The 20843-nt window shown below is 40.3% G+C and overlaps 1 protein-coding gene across 1 annotated transcript in view; it reads right to left on the bottom strand.

Annotated features, from left to right (window-relative positions):
* LOC122808854 (protein S100-A10-like) overlaps window positions 1-18292 on the bottom strand; it is a 59225-nt gene extending 40933 nt beyond the window's left edge. The window contains exon 1 of the mRNA XM_044079952.1: window positions 18160-18292. The gene's annotated coding sequence lies outside the window, so the exon portion shown is untranslated. The remainder of the gene's footprint in view (window positions 1-18159) is intronic.
* Between the last annotated feature and the right edge of the window lie 2551 nt (window positions 18293-20843).

Consider the following 20843-nt stretch of genomic DNA (forward strand, 5'->3'; position numbering starts at 1 on the left):
ACAATTTATCAGCCAATGCTGGCCACTTCAGCAAGTAAACATTAATAACTCACTATCTGCAGTCTAAGGTACTAACCATGTCAACAGCAAGATAAACAGACATAATACTATCTGCAGTGGTTTAAACGCTAGCACTGCAGGAACTATAGTTAACACAGCATTACCAGTAGGATAACAAATGTAACTAGTACTACAGCTGTTGGACGCTGCAAAAATAACTGTGTGGGTACAGACCACTAAATACACTGAGCACCACCAGCAAACCCTACATTGTCCCCCTGACAGCAACTTATGGAAAGGAAAAACAGGCTAAACATACACAAAACAACTCAGTTAAATGAGCATTATACATCATTTATTTATTTTATTTTACATGTGTTTACCGGGTTAGTCCGACTGGATACATATCCCTTTTCAGCAGAGACCCGGGGAGAAAAGCTCCACATATGAAAAGAAACAACAACACTACATAAACAACATAAGCAGCAATAATAGTATACAAAGTTCAGAGATACTCATTTACAAATGCACTCTATTCAATTCCACAAATACATGATGAGTAAATACCCAGATATACAGGTAGGTTAATAAGTAATGAGTTTTGAGCTTTAGATTACCAGGGAGAAGGATATATGATCATTCACAGGTCAATTCTATGGTTATACGGGGGGGGGGGGGGGGTCTGAGGAACCAACGTGTTGGTTTAAAGGGATCTAGAGAGATTTAAGGTGGCGAGTCCTTTAGATAATTGTGTGTGGGTGGTAGGCAGTTATATGGTCAGTCAGGATTGTCACAAGGGCATAGCCAGTAGAGTAGTGACTTGAGACTAGTTTTAAACTGGCTGAGGGAAGTTGTCAGTCTTAGGTTATTAGGAAGGGAATTCCAGAGCCTTCCAATAGAATTGGCGTAGATAGCATCACCTCCCGAGTTATTTGATTTCATGGTTTGTACCAGGACACTATTAGAAGATCGGAGGCAGTTAAGGTTGGAGTAGGGGGTCAGGAGTTTGTTCAGAGAGGGTTTTTTTCTGGTTCCTTAATTATTTTAAATGCTTCCATAAGTTGGTTGAATTTAAGAAGGTTAGGTAATTCTAACCATTCAAGTTTCTTTAGGTTGTGGCAGTGATGAGTACGGTAAGGTGAACCAGTGACAAATCTAGCGATATGGTTATAGACAACTGAGAGTTTGTTGAGCTCATTTTTATTGAGGAAGGATAGGACAGGGGAGGCATACAGTAGGGTGGAGAGAAGATGTGACCGTGCTATAGTTTGTTTGGTATACGGAGTAAGAAAGTTCTTGATTCTGTACAAGGAACCTAGTTTCTTGTTTACTGTCTTAATAGTTTGACTAATGTGAACATCGAATTTGAGCTTGTGGTCAATAGTAACACCTAGTAGTTTGGTGTTGGTGACAGGCTCGATGATGGTACCGTTGATGGATTGAACATGAAATCGTATTATTAGAATGTGGTGGATTTAGGCCTAAGGGGGTTCCAGAAGTGGGGAAGATTAGAAGTAGCTTAGTTTTTATGGGATTTAAAATGAATTTCCGTTCAGAAAACCATTTTTCAACTGCCGCAAAACAGTGTTGGGTGACTACTTGGAGATTATGGAGAGAGACATCAGAACAGATCAGTGTGGAGTCATCTGCATATTGAATGCAGGTGGCTTTGGGGATGACTGAGTGTAGGTCATTTATGAATACAGAGAAGAGAAGGGGACCAAGTATAGAGCCTTGGGGAACTCCTATGGTATTTGGTAGCAAGTGAGATAGTGTGCTTTGCCACTGGACTGCTTGTTGTCTACCAGAAAGGTAAGCATTAAACCAACGTAGGGCTAGGTTATCGAGGTGAAGGGTTTTAAGGGTGTGGAGCAATAGTTGGTGATTGATCATGTCAAAGGCTTTTGACAAGTCAAGAAAGAGAGCAGAAGTAAATTGTTGTTCCGACTGTTGTTAACTGAATCAACAAAGGAAAGGAGGGCAGTGGTAGTACTATGATGAGGGCGAAACCCATGTTGAGTTTTTGACAGAAAATCATTTAGGGTAAGGTAGTGTAGGAGTTGCTTGTGAGCACACCTTTCCATAATTTTTGCTATAGGCGACAATATTGCTATAGGTCTATAGTTTGATGTTTCCGTAGAGGCGCCTCCCTTGTGAAGTGGGATGACGTATGATATTTTCCAGATTGAGGGAATGGTGGCCTCAGTGACAGTTCTATTTATCAGGATTGAGATAGGATAGGCAATTACGTCAGATGCTAGTTGTAGATATTCGGCTGGGAGACGATCAGCCGATAGGGAGGATGGTTTGAGTTTCTTTAATAGAGTTCTACTATAGGAGGCGGATATTGGTTGAAGACTAAAGGCGGGTAGATTTTTTCCAGTAGGACTGGTTAAGGAGGTGGAAGAAGTAGGTAACTGACTGGCTAGTGCCTGAACGGTCTCAGTGAAGAAAGAGTTAAAGGAGTTAGCTATTACTTCAGGATCTTTACCTATAAGTTTTTCCGGGGTAGGGGTAGTTGATTTCCCAGAATAAAGGAGGTTATTAAAACCTGCCCAAAACTTCTTTGGATTATTTTGGTGTATTGTCCTGAAGATGACAGAAATAATTATTTTCATCTCTGGTAGTATCTGCTTTTGTTGAGTTTCTAAGCTGCTGAAATTTGATGCGATCTCGGGGTTCTTTGGTGGTACGCCACTTTACCCAGGCCTGGTCTCTGAGCTTAATTTTAGATTTGGTATCTTTAGTTAGCAAAGGTACAATCCTGATTTTGGCTCTGATGGATCGGTTAGGTGCATGAGAGTCCAGTATTTTGAGGAATGTGTCATTAAAGTATGTAACACTCTCGTCGATGGGGAGTGTTTTTAGCATGGACCAGTTACAGGATTTAAAGGTCTCTGAGCTGATAAATTTAACGTACAGTAGTTAGAGTAAAAAAAGAAATTACACAGGCATGTGTGTGTGTGTGTATAATTATATATATATATATATATATATATATATATATATATATATATATATATATATATATATATATACACACACACACACACACATATACATACACACATACACATACACACACATACATACACACCTGATTGTGTATGCTGCAGTGTCAGTGGGTGCAAAGGACGTTGGAAGAAATATATTTTATTGTGACAGTAAGCTGTACAGTTGGTTTGGTTTATGTTATGTAGCTTGGTTTTTAGCTGTAACCCTAACAGGGGGGGCAAAGAGTATGTGCTTCCTGGATGGTGTGCAAGCTGATAAACCCTTACAGACTTAAAGCTGAAGTTTTATACAGACCTGCAGTTGGGTAGGAGGCACATACAATGTTTTAGCAGTAGAACTGGCATGGGACTGAGCCTTGCAGTCAGGAGGTCATTCAGGCAGCTTTGTCCTTTTGAAAAGTAGAGAGAGAGTTTACACATGAAAAAACACCAATCTCAGGTAAAGATCATCATTAGTAACACATCAGGAAGGGGGAAAAAGTAAAAGGATTCCAAAAAAAAAAAAAAAAAAAAAAAAAGAGCAGTGAATAAATTTGTTTACCAGTCTAGTCTGACTGGGATGTTCCCTTTTTTGTGGGAGAGATCATCTCCACTATGGAGGTACAAAGCAGATTTTTGTACATAGCTATACCAGTAGCATTGAAGGACAAGACCCTGACTACAACCCAGGGGACCCAATTTGATTAGCAGCTTAACAGTATGGTAGGGAGGATGGTATGCCCATCCTAGTAGAGAGGGGGTGGGTCCTGGCTGGCTGGCATGGCTGTCCCTGAAAGACCACTGCCAGAGGACAGGAAAGGAATGAAACAGATGGGGGCCAGTGCAGGGAAAGGTATGACAGTGGTCACCCAAACCAATAATGGCATCCATTGTCAGCCCCATGAAGAAGTCTGCACAAGTTGATAAAGTACAGATAGTCACCATCAGGACACAGATGTTCTCACTACCACACAAAAGGTGGCATTAAGGTCTTGCATAAAAAGATCACTCACTACCAGAATGCCAGGGGAAAGCACCCATCTCACTAATGGGTGTCAAAGGAGACTCCCCACACTCCTAGGGGATGACTGGACTAGAGTCCGACAGGAGCTGGTTTGACTGTCAGCAGGGAGAGGAATCAAAGTATCTAGAAAAAAAACCTCTGCATATTTCAACTAAAAAAAGTGTACAAACAGGAAAAGACTTTACAGATAATGTGTATGCACACCATATATGAATGCACTCCACATATCACTAAAGTCAATGTGAGGAAAGAGAATATTCATACAAGACTGAAATAACTCAATGTCATTTTCTAAACTGATGACACAAAATTTAAACAAAGCACAAGAAAATCAACCATTTTGCATAAAAAGTATTCCAGGTCAATTATGTAGGTTTTGTCATTCAATATACTACAAATGTTAACGAACAAAACAAAATATATGGGTTAGGAGTAGTGGGTTGAATGACCAGTTCCATCAACATCTATTTGGTTGACACCATCTGGTCAACAGGTTTGCGGGATTAACAGTTCCCGGGTATATAATTGGCAGGAGATGCAAGGGGCTCAGCTCCCACATGGTGTGTGTGTGTGTGTGTGTGTGTGTGTGTATAAAAACACTTGTATTTGATTTACTCAATTCTGAAGTAATCCCTGGAGCACGTACAGGATGTGATGGTTTACAGACTTGCAGAGGGTAATAACAATGAAGTGATCACCCAGTCACATGCCACAGTGAATGCCTGGCAGTTCAACTCACATAGTTAGGACTAAAGTTTGAAGGCCATTAGATTATAGTTTTAAGTTAGATTCCCTCAGTCTTCATTTGCAAACTATGTGATTGGGCAAGTAATTTTCCTATGGTTCCCTTAGTTGCCCCCAGTGGGCTTGCCTGGTGGGTAAAACAATACATACTTCAGGAAAGAAATACAGATTTTGCAATATATAAAAGACATACCATTTTTAGAACTACAAATAGGACAACCTCTGCAGCAGAAGTACAGATGCGGTGGGTTCAAGGGGGCATTCATCCCATGTGCGAGGTACTCAGGACAGGACTGCAGTACCTATATTCATTTCAATACCATTCCGAATACTGCCATGCAAATTAATCCTGCACTTCTGCTGCTGCAGTCAGGAGTTTAAGTGTATGCTTCAGCACTTCCCATGTGATCATAAGCTAGAGCAAGCAGTTTGCTACAGTTAATGTGGAAAAGCCAAAAAAATATTGAGATGAGGGGCACTAAGACCTGGACCTCCCCCAAGAAGAGAAGTCAGGAATATCAGATCAGACACTTTTTGTCCACTATGTCAGTTAAAAGTTGAGGGGCACTAATTCAAGCAGCGACACCGGGTACTACATGAGCAAGCTACATTTTTGTGCTGCAGTCATAAGCTCAGAAAGAAGTTCTATGAGAACACAGAACTACACCTAGCAGCTTCCCACACAGTAGCAGAGAAAACCTAGCTAAACCCTAGGGGCATGCTCAAGATGGAGATGCAGCAACCCTGTGCTCTGTGGTGACTTCCAGATATTTGTATTATTTTAAATAACTGCTAAACCCTGCTTAGCAAAATTAATTTTATACAGCTCTTGGTTTACAGGCATTAAATATGTTCATAAAACAGGTGCCAGCATGCTGACCAGGGTAAGCAAGTCTGGTTAACCACAAAGCTAGAGGACTATGGGTTAAAAATGGCAGATCCAGAGAAAAGCATGCATTAAAATATTAAAGCTATCTACATACCATCACAGAGCTGACACATCATCAGTTAAAATAATGACTGTACGCCATAATCACTAGAAATGGTAAATCTTGTAGGAGAAAGATACTACAAAAAAATCAGAGAAATACTTTGGACACTTACTCCAAAAGCATTGCAGATCTACAGCTGCATGTGCGTAAAATGGAAGGAAGGATTGAAAAGATTAAAAACAGGGCAAGACAACAACCTCAGAATTCTGAGCTTACCAGAAATGGCTAATGTAGATGCATTGCAGTTCATCATAAAGGTATTAAAAACCTGTAGGCTTCTGACAAACCCCTGATCACAGAAAGATCCCACCACATTTAATCTAAATCGGCACTTTTACTTCAAGTGCCTTAACTGCAATGACTGGGTATTATCCTGCACAAGGCCAATGAGCTAAGCAACAGCTTAAAGCCAAATGCAAAGCCCTAGCTCTGTACTTAAGATGGGCAAGAAAACTTGGCTTTTGATTGACACTGCAATATCCTGCTACGATGCAACTAATGAGAGAGAACCAAGCATTTCATTTTTTTTTTAAATTCCCAATGATACTGAAAGACTTCCAAGATTGAGAGACTTCTCAAAAGAGGAAATCGTATACAGAAGGAACTAAAAATCAATAAATTCCTGTATAGAAGCCAAAAGCAGACAACTCGACTACACAATGTAAACTACACATTTTTCCAAAAAATGATGCCAGGTACTGTGGAAGAAAGACAAAATGGGACAAATGGCCAATTCTTAAAATACAATAGTCTAATTGCCCAATATGGATGATCAATTTTATGGCCCTAACAATGATGACACAACCATGGGCAGAGTTAAGCATGGCAAAGATACTGACTGATAAGGGAAACTGATTAGGTACTTTGATCAATAACTTTATGGTCCTGACAGGTCATGATAAATATCATTATTACACAAATCTAGATTACATTTATAGATATATTTAGGATGGCCTGTTTACAAATGGCTAGGGCAGAGAAGTTCAAAACGCACACAAATATAAGAATGTTGGAAAGTGAAATAGCATGAATGAAGCAGGAGTATGGGAAGACCCAAGTAACAATATCACTATGCATGGGAACTTTAATTTTTTTTTTTAGCATTACAATTTAATCATATTCATACTAAACAGGAACTATACACGTTATGTTACTTGACCAGGGGATAGGATCTCAATCATTAACCAAAAAATGCCAAGACAATCTATCCCTCACATGCATCTGCCAGCAAGGGAAGATTACCTCCTATTTGTTACGATTCAAAAAAAAATAAATAAATCAGCAACCTAATCAAGAGGACAGTACATTTATACAGAATAAATGTTACATTTAATCTATGGGGCTAACTGCAAAACCTGTCAGAATTTAGTCACCTCTATCAGCAAAGGTGAAATTTTGCAAGCAATACAATTCCTGATAAAGATAAACCCCAATAAATTATAGACCCATATTGTAATAAGTTTTGCTCAAAACCTGAATAACCAATTAGAAACCTTTAAAGCCCACTTTAACCATCAACGATTTATGAAGGGTAGCCCGGGGCCCGGAAATAGTACAACTATGCCTTACTTTGCACACTTTTGAGAGACAAAATATAAGTCAGTGGTAACTGTGTTAATAGATTTTTTTTTTCAAAAAGCATTAACTGGGCCTTCATGTGTGAAATTTTTAGAGAACATGAATTCACAGAAGCCTTTATTAGCAAATGGAAAATTTTATAACTGCTATAATTGAAACAAATGGAATTTTTTACTCTCCAAAGGACATAGTAAAGGTCACTAGACAAGGATGTCCACTCTCTCCACATTTATGCATCTTTATGATTTATGGCTTGGATACAGAGTTGCACAAAAAGTTACATAACATTTGCAAAATGGGACTAAAGAGAAGCAACTTCTATGTTCCTGTTTAGCTGGACAATGTAGACCTCTTCCAAACAGAGTGCTACTCTCCAAAAGTGCTTGGACAAATTTGGTAAGGGGGGCCCCGATTATGTTTCAACACCCCCTCAAAAATCACATTTGTTCATCGATACCACACAGAACCCAAAAGTATTTTGAATCTAATATGAACCCTTTATTTTTGTGAAGAAATTAATATTACCACACAGATGAATCAAAAACCCTTCCCTTTTTATACAGAACACAAGTTAAGATATTTAACCTTACTAAAATCTTTTTACAGTTAGGCACCTCTTACACATTAATAGAACAAATATGATGGCATAAATACAGAAAAAAATATTAAGACTTCTTGAGCAGGGTCATAAACCTAGGGTCTCTGAGATCAACATGTACAAATTTGTCTGGAAATGTTTATATAGATATGTTTAGACCTCAAGTAGATTCCAGAGAATAATTTCCACAGTAAATGTTGGAGGTGTGAAGGAAAGAGGTAATTAGGAACATTTTCTGAGAGTGCAGCAAGTTGGCGGACTTTAAGGATTCCATGCAGGATACACTGTCGGATATGCTGGGTGGGCAGATTAGTCTGACAAAGGAGATGATTTTTTTGAGAGCTATGATACAGAATCGGAATTGCCTAGACATAAGGCCTTGCAGTGTCTTAATAATGCTGGCTGCCAAAAAAAAGCAATTACTAGACAATGGAAATCAAAATCTAAACCAGCCTTAGTGGAAATAGTGAATATAGGAGCAGAGATGTAACAACTCGAACTGAGATCTTTAGAAAAAGGTAGTGGCAAACTATATAGGTAAAATGAGAATTGTGGGAACAATACATACAAGGGAGAAGTGTAACAAGCAGCAGGACTTAAATGAGCTATGTATTGTTTGAGTGACAAAGATTGGGTAGATTATAAATGTGTTTGCAGCTGGGAGTGTCAGTATGATTTGTGATGTAAAATACTTGCGACTAGGAATGTGTCGGCATGATTCCCCATCTAGTAAATGGTCGTTTGGGGGGGGGGGGGAGAATGTACAAAACAGTAACAGAAGGGGGGGGTTCGATGTACAAAACAGTAACAGAAGGGGGGGTTCCCTAACAATATATGACTGGCAACTTTCACTAGGAAATATTTTTGAGCTAGATGCTGCATTTTAAACATCGTGGTTTAATGCAGAATTACATATGTTACCACAGTAACAGAGATGATCGCAGAATTACATATGTTACCTCAGCTACACAGAGATGAGCAGAGCAAGTCATCTGTTTCAACAAAGTTTGGAACCCGAGGGAGGGGGCTTGAAAGTTGGTTTGTGTACTTTACATGTAAGAGGGGGGGGGGGTTATATTAATTGGGCAGCTTATATACCATGGTTATGAACTAAACTACGGGCTAAAAGAAAAATGAGGTTTAATGGCAGTTATTTGGTAGAACAAATGGATTTTGAGTGATATATTGGACTGTATCTCTTCCACTATGCCAACACTGCAAGCTACTCGATAGAGATATCAAAGCTCCCCAAATACATTGCGTGACAATATGTCCAAATGAGAGCCTGTATGCCATTCATAAAGTGTAAGAGTAAGGCCTGGGTAGGCATATTGTCCAAGTGTCAGCCTACAAGAATAGTGTTGCAGACCCTTCAATTCAAATTTAAAGGTATTATACACTCCCTTTATCCTACTAAACAGGATCCCATAAATTGGGTACAGGATAAATGGGAATAGTGCTGTCCAAAAAGGAATGGGAATGCATTATTAAAACCTATGCAGACATCAAATTACACCTCCATATTCAGTTCATAAACATGTGGCACCTTTCTCCAGAGAGATTTCAGGGAGGTGGGGTGAGACTGGCTAATCAGAAATGTGGAACCCCAGTTCTTTGCAAGTAAATTGCCCCCACATGGTTTGGGAGTGTAATAAAATCAGAGAGTTGGGGACATAGACTGTTGATAAGATCAGATGGGCAGCCCCTACCCCATGACAGGGACAATGGCTTTTAAATATAGCCTCAACTAACACACATCTGTCAAACATTACAGCTCACTGGATAACAATGATCATCACTACATTTTGGAAAAGCAATTGGCTTTGCTGGAAAAGCTCAAGACTCTGGCACAGCTTGTTGTGAGAGACAGGCTAGTTTGCTTTTGATTTCTTGTATTTTGTATTACTTTATTGCCTTCTATTTTGTATACTGTGAATTAATTTTCTTTACACTGGTTTACTTGTATTCTGCTTTAAACTGCATATCAAAACTTGGAGAGACCACAGCTGTGTCTTGCAAGTATTTTTTCCCCACTATCCCGCCATGTTGCTGTTGTGTTCTTAAACACAACTGTCTTTCTAGTTGCCTGCCCTTATATTAATTTGACCACAAATCACCTTCCCTCTCCCCTTCCACTGTCTGCTGTGAGTAAGCACACCATTATCATTTTGTGAAGTCACTCCCCTTCAACTATTTAAATTTATTGGCCATACCACTGTATTCCATACAGCCAGAAAACAAAAGTGCCCACCCCCTTTCAATCTATTTTACTCTTTATTAGTGGCTCTCCACTTAAGACAGCCGAATCTTTAGTTACTCCCCTTTTTTATGTCCAACTGCTTAGTGCACACTGCAGTGCTTAGAATATTAACACATGAATAGAATACAACAAAAATCAGTTACAGTCAGCAAAAGATTACAATTGGGTTACAATCACATATAAATGATATCTACATAACTGTTTTTGGGTTTAGAGAACAAATATACAAAAGCTGGATGGAGATACAAGGAAATAAAGTGGAGAGGACCAATAAGACAGGCTAAAGTTAGTTTTTTAGGAGCAGTCTATAGATAGGATAGACAGGGAGGAAAGGTAGTAGTTGGAGGGTATGAAGAAAGAATGAATAGAAGGAAGGAAGAAGTGGGATAACAATGTTAGAAATAAACTTGGAGTAAGGAGACGTATTAATAACTGCTTCATTGGTGACAGCTTGGAATTTGTGCTTATATTCTGCTCCTGGCGAGAGAAGGAACAGAGTGCATCGATTCCTGACGGTTTCTGGTTGGACAGAGTGTCATGATTGGTCTGGTTTCTATTCAAGGAATCTACCAAGAAAAGGCTACAACTAGCCTACAGACCCTTGCATCATCTAGGACAAAACTGTGGACCACCAAACAGGCTGTGGCCTGCTTCTCATCTTGGGACTAGTGCCAACGTTTTGCTTCTGGTGAGAGAAGAAGCAAAGGGGCATTATAGCCCAGCAGAGTGAAGCTGTGGTGAGACCAGCACTAGCAGTAGCCATTCATGCGACTCCTCTTTTCATCATTCTTGACAAGCTAATTCTTCGTTTTCAGTAAGTATTGCCTGATTTGTTTCTGACTTTCATTCTTCAATTTTCAGAGTCTACGTATTAGTTTCCCCTCGAGTGTTTGGCCATGCCCTACACAGACTCTGACACAATGAGTGACATTCTTCAGTAAAAAGCACAATTGAAATTTCTCCAGTATCTAGTTACACACAGGACAACTAGTTTGCGGTGACAAGCGCCGTCCTCAGAGTTGCAAACTAAATACTCCTAACATTGCTTTATATTCTAACTCCAGCTATCCAATTAGTAAAAAGGGTCTGCTGCCTTGGATATGAACTTTCCCACCATCTCCATTACCATATATGGGCATCCTAAGGCAATGTAGACATTGCCTCATGTTTACAGACAACTAGTTAACTTTCCAACAAACTGAAATGGTATGTGAGGGATGTACTTACACAATGTCACTGGAAGCAAAGCTCTCACACACAAGTACTCCTAATGTCAGTAAGGTTGTCAGTAGTACACACGCTGCACCCATCACATACAATTCAAAGCAAACATGTAGGCACTTAAAATGTAACCTTCCTAAACAATAATGACCTTCTAGACAAACATGTAGGCACTTAAAATGTAACCTTCCTAAACAATAATGACTTTCTAGGCAAAGTACATATAACAAATACTCTCAGCAGCACCAAATACACTTTAACACCTGCATCAACACACACGGGCACATCTCATGGAGCCTCCACCTTTAAGCCCATAAGGCAAGCTACCACACAGTCCAACATTCTGGTCATTGGAGACTCCATCATGAGACACACCGAAGGGGTAAGGAGAAAGTTGCAGTCCGTTGTTTATCAGGGGCTAGGATCCACCACATTATGCATGCCCTCAGGTCATTGGACCACAAATATCAGTATGACTCAGTCATAGTCCAGGTGGGAGTAAATTATCTGAGACATTACCTCCCTAGACTGTATGAAGAGAGACATCATGGAGCTCTCAGAATGCATCTCTCAGGAGTTTCTGGTGTCATTCTAAGGGGTTGCAACATTTACCAACATGAAGGAGACTGTCAGACCACACTGCTCTGCCAGGGATGGTGTGCACCTTTCCTCTCTAGGCTTTTGAATATTAAATAAAACAGTGTTCCCACACAGTGCCTTTTTTAAGCAATGCCAACGTATTTCTGATATAGAAAATCAAAACCAAGAAAATCTAAAGGTATTACTGCTAGGAGTCTAAACAAAACACTCCACTCCCTAGAAGCTCTCTACACCCTAGAGAATGCTGATGTCTGTGCGGTCACAGACAAGGTTTACAGCCACAGAAAGCACACCAACAGCGCAACGTTATAATGCCTTCCACACATTTAGACCAGCTACTACACAGACAGGGACTAGAAGGTGAAGATGTCTCTGTTTACATCAAAAATAAATATACCGCAAGGCTGGTTAAATGGGACAATGCACTTAAGCTGCTCCATGTTCAAATCACCATACACAAAATCCAATATCACTTCCTTGCCAGCTATAGGGCCCCATCTATGACCCAGGAAACCAATATCATGTATTTAAACTTATTAGAAACACTAACAATCCAACCCAATACCATATTAATGGGCGACTAATTATCCCACTATTAACTGAGAATCCTATACAATACCAAATAGTCAATATACCAACCAGGGGTGCAGCCATACTGGATCTGGTCCTCACTAATGTGGGAGAGTGCTGAACAGCCCCTACTGTGATGTCTTTCCTGGTAAGGTCAGACTACAAAATGGTCTCCTTTGAAGTAAAAATAAAACTTGGACCCCCAGCTAAACCTGGAATATTCAGGAACTACTCTAAGGCTAACCTCCTGCAATTAAGTCATAACCTGGCAAAATGTCAAGCCACATAAACCATGTACAAGCATGTTAATAGCTGCACAGAGGCAACTGTACCCACCAGGAAGAAGTGCAGAACTATAGAACTGCCAAAAAACAAGCCACCCCGGTGGAATCACAAAATCAGTCAGCTATATAACCGACGGAAGAAAATCATGGCAAAAATTAAGAAGGGCAGCACCCAGCAGAATAAAAAGCACACACACACACTAAAATATCTCAGAGGATAAATAAAGTCTACCAAAGCCAAATTTGAGGTGAATTTTCCTCCTACGCCAATGATAACCACAAGGCATTCTTCAGCTATGTCTGCAACCTCAAAGGCAATACACAACTGTGTGCAGCGCTCATTGTAAATGGAGCCACCCTATACAGAGCCAAGACATAGCAAACCTACTGGCTGATTATCTTCAACTTTTCCCCCTCAACTTTCCCTCAGTAACCATCATATATAACTCCCTTTGCTATCACTAGGAACAGGTCCTTAATGCTCTCTCTCGACCTTCCCTCAGGAAATATCATGCTCTCTCCAAGGCCAAGAACACTGCATCAATGGTTCCAGACAATATCCCAGGATGCCTTCTAAATAGCATGAAACATGACCTATCAGGGTCTCTGGAATGGCTATTTAACTACAGCCTCCAAACAGACTTTGTGCCTCATGAATGGAGAACAGCAACAGTCATTCCTCTACACATACGTGGGCCATCTACAGACCCATTAAGTCTCAGTCTTGTATGTAAAACCTCAGTCTTGTATGTAAAACCATGGAAAGAATTATCATGGAAATGATAAACAGTGATATAGCAAACATCTAGACACTGGATCCAACCCAGTTTGGTTTCTTCAGGGGCAGATCATGTCTACTTAGCCTGGTGGACTTCTTTGAGAAGGTCACCAAAGCAATGGCTGAGGGAAAAATGATTCACACTGCCTACTTTGACCTGGCCAAGGTATTTGACATAACAACCCACTTTGGCACGGTTGACAAAACTCGGGAGGTTAGGTACAAACTCGTATGCCACCTGGCAGATAGCCAACTGGCTCAGAGACAGGACCCAGGAAGTGAGTCCACCTCAACAAAGAGGCCATTCACAAATGAAGTCCCTCAGGGATCAGTCCTTGAACTGCTCCTTTATGGCATTTACTTCTCTGAAGTCAAGGCTAATGTTAGTGGTCTCTGGTTGACTAAAGCTGCAGAGGATTGCAAATTAGGAGCTGTCATTGAATCCCACACTGACAAATATATTCTCCAGGAGGGGCTGACACAGACAAACAACTGGTGTCAGAAATGCATAATACTATCCTTTAGGAAGCCGCCCACCTTTGTTAACTATCATATTGATAACATGGCCCTGAGAGTTGACCCAGTAGTCAGGGACTTATGGACATACACACAGATAGTAATTAGCCTTTGACCATCACGTGCCTATAGTACTGAGGAAATCATTCTATGTTGCACAACTTATTAGAAAAGGTATGGCATCCCAAGTCCAAAGAAGTTATTGTTCCACTGTATTCAGCAGTCATCAAACCTATCATTGAGTACAATGCCCCCTTTGGTATGTTCCTAACCAGGCATACCCAACAACTGGAGCATCCAAAGCAGTTCCTCACTAAAAGAATACAGGGCTTAAGCAAAATGTCCAATGCAGACCACCTCAAGGCTCTATCCCTGTAATCTCCTACAGGCTTTTGACGGGAGATCTATGCCTGGCATACAGGGCATTGTCAGACCCCACTCTGATGGGCATCCTGCATATCCACAAAACAAACAGTACCAGAATTACCCATTCTAAGGATTTTAACCTTGCCTATGATATAAATAGGACCTGCTGGAGAGACAGGTATGTATCCCAGAGATTACATCTCCTCTGGAACAGGCTCAGCATCCATGTAAAGCAGAGTTCTTCCCTAAATCAATTCAAAATGCAACTTGGACAACTGGATGGGGGAACAGAAAATTCATCCCTGGTTTGGCACCTATGGACACAGGCAATTTGTAAATGGTTCGTCTCCCAGGCCCCAGCTTGTAAATATTTCATCTCCCAAGTCCCTGGGTATCAGAACTTGTCAGATGTCACTCATCCTTGGTTATAAGTCAAGACAAACAGGCAGGGTAGTTCATTTATATGCTTTATTATATAGAAACACATCAGGATGGATACCAACAATACAAAATATAAAACAAATTGATTGACAGACTACACAGACACGCATGCTTACATCTCAACAACTTAGTGGCAGTCAGGCTCACTCGTGCTCAGTATTTATACACATATGCAAGCCCATGGAAAGCTTCTTAAAAGGTATACATTATACATACACACTGTTCTACCTCAGAGATTTGGGATGCATGGCTAGGCTTAAAAAGGCCGTTGTGGTCACTAGCCTAGTAAACACCTATGAACAAAGTGGCAAGTATACTTCCTATAAACCCTACTAAGTCACAGTGCCTGGCAGATAAAAATACAGACAAGAAAGTCCAAGAATTGGACAACCATATGTCAAGCTCCTCCCATTCAATCTGGTTCTGTGGTGCAGAAGGATAAAGCTCTCATTAACTCAGAAGACAAGTTTGAGTACTGACTTGGTCTCTAGAAGGACTAGCTGGTGAAGGGTAGTAATGAAAGTACAATGACAGATGACCACCCTAGGAGGAGAGTTGCAAGCACAGTCTGTAACATAATAAGCAGATACCTCAGAGAGGCATGGTATGACTTGTAAGAGGAGTTGGGGCACCCTCCCAAACTGTGTTAATGTTATATATGCATGGTGGCGCAACGGGCATCAAGTTTAGCATTGTGGGAGTTCATACACTGCTATTATAAGAGTGGATTACACTAATACAAAATAAATAAATCCTACGGCCTCTCAATGAATAGTGCACGTTTTTATAGAACCACCATGTGAATCCAGCCTGGGGAAATAATGATCCAACCTTTAACAAGGGTGGCTTTAATATAGCAAACAGAAAACATTGCAGGCTACTTGGGAGAGGATAGTACAACAAGCAAAAGGCTGGCAGTATGAGGGGACAGGCACACTGTTCCTACATTATTACTGCCTCTTACTCTCGGTCACCATGACAGATTAAGGCAAATAGGAGTGTACTTAATACATGGGAAGACGGGGGGGGGGGGGGGGGTACTCATCTACTTCAAATACATTTACTTCTTTACCAGATAAGTTGGTTGGTTAGTCTGTCATCCCTTTTCACTCCACAATAGCAAGGGTAAGCATTATATCCAGACAGTTTAACATAACAAAAAGTAAAGTAATCAACCCACTTGCTTCTAGAAGGAAACCAGAATCCATGGAGAAAAGAAAGGAAAAAAAAAAAAAATGCATGCAAATGCAGAAACTAATGCACATTGAGCCCTGGAGTTGTAAAGCACAGATCCTTCCAGTGTGCCTCTTTGATGCATGGGTAATAAGGAATCAAATGGCTGTTAACTGAAAAACGGAGGAATTACATGGAATGTAGTCCTATTTTTTATCCTTCTAATCAGCCCTATTCTTGCTGATTCTTCCTCATAAGGCAAAAGCCAATCGCAGGGCCATCATCCAGACACATACAAGGCTGTTCTCATACCCAAGGAGGTCCTAACACCACTCAGCAGCTTTCTGGGGGCTCTAACATGGTCAGTAGAAGGGGAGAAGCATGCGAGTTTCCCCAGTGACACTACCCTGTGACCTACATGACTTTGCTATGGCAGCACATCCCCGGGCCCAGACTCTGCAAGCTTAACCACCTACAGCTCCCACTAGGTGTTACCTAAAAGGCAAGCCACCTCTCTCCAGGATGGAAAAAACATGTCCTGCGCACTCCTACCCTCCTACTTGCTGCAACTCCCCCCACCTGCTAATCAAACATGGCTCACGGTTAGGGTGTTATCCCTATGCACCACAAAAGGTGGAAAACAACAACATTTTACAATATATTACACGGGATGAAGCAGTATAAATAATGGCACTTCCTGAGTGCCTGATACCAAGGGATATAATAATTCTTCACTGAAACATGCTTCCTTCCAAATCTACCACACCAACCACCCACTGCTGGATGCCAGCTCTGCTAAACAGCTAACCATACTATCTAAAAAAAAAATAAATAAACAGAACCGATAAAGAGGGTCCTATTTATTTTGAAAATTGTAACCATCTCATTGAGCCAACTTCACTCTCAACCCATAGATAAAGACAATAGACACAACATTATACACAGAGTAATAACACACACTATGCATTATATACAGAGTGAATACCAGAGCTGGTATGTTGAAAGAGTTACAGCAAGCTAAGTAAAGGGAAGCAGGGTAGGAAAAGGTGCAAGTAAAATGAGAGAGAGTGAGAGAGCAGTTACATTTTCCATGAGTCTTGTAATGCACTAAGTTCTGACAAGAAGTTGAGTTAAGAGAAATTATCTCGAAGAAAAAAAGGGGAGAGATGTCCACAGTTTGGGACCAAGACTACAGAAGGTATGGCTTGTGCATTAAAACCTAGGTGGGGAGGGGTCTTGGAGAAGAGGACTGGAGCTGTTAAGACTTATAAAGTTGTAAAGGATCACACCCAATCAGTCATAGCCCTTAAAAATGTAAACAAGACATAAAAGTTAGTGATATTCTACTTGTCAATGTCTAAAACCATTTTGCACATGCAGTATTATTTCCTTATCACATCAATATATACTACCCATGATGGAGAGAACTTTCATGTTAAATTAAAAAAACAAACCTTCTTAGCAGGATTTTTTTTTCCCCTTAAACTTTACTGGGTGGATGGCAGCCTTGTTAGCAACTTCTCTAAAAAGTTACAGCTGGCAAAAATCACCATACTGGGAATCTTTCTACTGTCAGAAACCACACCTTGAATCAAAACCAGACTGGGCGTTGTCTCCAGTGGAAAGAAAAAAAAAAAAAAGTCTGACAAGAAACTTTTTTCACTTAGATTACTAGTTTACTCTGTCAGGTAACTGTTGTGTTAGGAGACAGCCCACAAAAGTGTACAGCCTGACATCTCACCACTCTATAATTTGTCAGATTTTTTTAGACTTAGGTTTAACTTTTAATTGAACGCGGAAAAATGATTAATGCAATTTGCCAAGTCCTTCAAAAGTAATACACTTAAAACTTATGAGGATACTAGTACTCAGCCTGTTTCAAGCTTATAAATGCAGCTCTCTTTCCTGTATCATTACTGTGCATGCCTAATTTAGCAAGAGTCATTTCCTTAATCAAACCACTACAAAGAAAACTGCTATAAAGTTCAGTAAATAAATAAATAAAAGATAATCAAACTTACCTCCTTTAGAGGTCTCGCTGCTGTAGTTTCAAAGGTGCTGTGGTTAGGGAAGTGCAACTGTCTGATCAAACACAGGCCAACAGGGGTGTGTCTACTCTGAGAAGCCTAGACCTGCCTACAGGGTGTAGAGGATGCTTTTCAGAACAGCCTTTGCAGCTATGCAGTTTTTCTAGTTGAGTCATGCCCTGATGCTGCTAATCAGGAAAGCATTCAACAGTTAATGGGATTGAGCTTCAGTCTTTTTCTTTGGGCGGGGGAGGGAAACACAAACACAAGAGGCCTTACTTTTTGAATATAAGAGAATTTTACAGTTAACTGCCGACCTCCAAACTCACAGAATCTCATTATTATTTACACATCATCACTGAGCAAATATTAAGTGCCCAGTATGGTAGCGGACCGGTCCATATATACTGGTGCAGTACATTTTATCTGTGATACATTTTATATACACTGTCACAATTGCTCTAAAAAGCAAATGACCAAATTACATTTGATAGAAAGTGTGTAAGGCTCTAGAAAATGACTAGTGGTGTGGTTTTTGATCATAGAAATTACAGTGCAAATTTGTATTAATCAGTGTTTGTGCCTTGCTAATGCTATTGTTATGTTGTATCTCTGTCTCTCAAAGGTGTGTGTGTTTATAAGACTGCAGTGATTAGGCTGTGTGTGTGGAGTTTTCTATTTTCTCCATGGCTGTGTGACTGTGAAGTTAGAATATTTCATAAAAGGGGAGTGTGAAGTGATTTACACACACATGGAGCTGCATGGGGGCTTGTTCCCTAAACAAAAGAAGTTTTGGAGAAGTATTTGCTGTATATGAAGTTTTAGATGTAATGGGGATCAATTAAAAGTGTTTTAGATTAAATGTGTATAAGATTTATTTTTAGATGATTAATGATTAGATAAAAAATGTCTTAGATAAATCATTATAAACTTGTGCTCACAGATGTTACATATGTTCATTCTCATAACTCTATCTCTTAAGGGCGGCACAGTGGTGCAGTGGTTAACATTGTCGCCTCACAGCAAGAGGTTCTCCGGTTCGATTCTCGGCTGGGGTGCCTTCTGTGTGGAGTTTGCATGTTCTCCCTGTGTTCACGTGGGTTTTCTCCGGGTACACCGGTTTCCTCCCACATTCCAAAGACATGCATCTGGAGCATTTCTCCCCGGGCCTCCGCTGAAAACAGGCTCTGTGGAACCTAGTCGGACATTCCCGGTCAACAAATGTTAAATAAAATAAAAAAAAAATAAAACAAATAACAGAAATTGCAAAGAACAGGACAAGAACCATGTGCAAAAGAATGGCTTGATAGCAAGTGCATATTGCACAACACTAGAGGCACCTTGGCAAAACATAATGCTATATAAAAAAATAATAATTTTAAATTTCCCTTGATGAGGATGTCTTGAAACATATGTAAATTACTAATTAAGCACAGATGTTCCCGTTCAATGGCTTTTAAAAGTAAAATAAACCATTGCTTATTTTTACAGGTCTTTATTGATGCAAACCATTTGGGAAAGGGGATTCACTCTGTTACATGTATTATAATCTAGTCTTTTATTGTTTCAGCATCATCACCACTTTAGTTGGACAGTCTAAGAATTAAAAGTAAGTAAACTACTGGTGCATAAAAAAATGTATTATCATACCATTCGGCAAAAACACGGTCACTACTGATTACCACATCAAAGGCACCCCCCCTAAGCACACAACCTGTGGTGAGAAACCTGGGTACACAGGTTGACAACAATGTCACATTTGACCATCATGTAGCAGCAGTGGTCAGAAAAGCCTTTTACTTGGTTTATCTCATAGGTAAAGGGTTGCTTCCAGAAAGAAGGAGGTTATTACCTCTCTGTACTCCTCCTTCATTAGGCCAATAATTGAGTGCAATGCTCCATTTGGTATGTACCTCTCCAAACACCTGCACCAACTGGAAAAGCCACAGAAATACCTCACAAAGAGAATCCATGGCCTCCAACACCTGTCCTATGTGAACAGGCTCAAATCACTATCACTCTACTCTGTATCATACAGATTGCTCAGTGGTAATCTGTGTCTCCCCTATAAGGCAATCTTGGACCCTGCCCTACTAGAGATTCTCTGTATCCATAAGCCTAACTCCTGACACCTTACCCAATCAAAAGGCCTAAATCTAATATGTGACATTAACAAAACCTGCTGGAAAGACAGGTTTATTTCCCAGAGGCTGTCCCGTCTCTGGAATAGACTCCCCATACACGTCAAACAAAGTACGTTGCTGACCCTCTTCATGTGCAACCTTGATGAGTGGATGGGAAACCACAAATCTGTCCCAGGGATTCCTGTATCTTTCATGGACAGGAGTGACGGGTGCTGACTAAGGTTTCTTTTTTGGGGATAAACTCTTGGCTAGGCTTGTAAGGGCCCTAGGGCCATTAGCCTAGAAACTTCCTATGATTCTATGGAAGACTGCAAATTTGTTCATATACATAGCTCTCAGTTAGTCATGAAGTACTTCATATGGTCCATTTTAGTTGTGTACCATGCATTCTGGTCTACAGGTAAGTCATCTGCAGGTAGATGTTTGGCTAAACAACACTAAAAATCAGTTAAGAATGTTAATGTCAGCTCTTTTATCAGTGGCAGTGCAACAGTGAGTTGAAATGTTTAGTCTTACAGGTTAGCTCTGATGCAT

This window comes from Protopterus annectens, chromosome 8.part0, assembly GCF_019279795.1.
Source record: "Protopterus annectens isolate FY-2018-M chromosome 8.part0, PAN1.0, whole genome shotgun sequence".
NCBI classification, from domain to species: Eukaryota; Metazoa; Chordata; order Ceratodontiformes; family Protopteridae; genus Protopterus; species Protopterus annectens.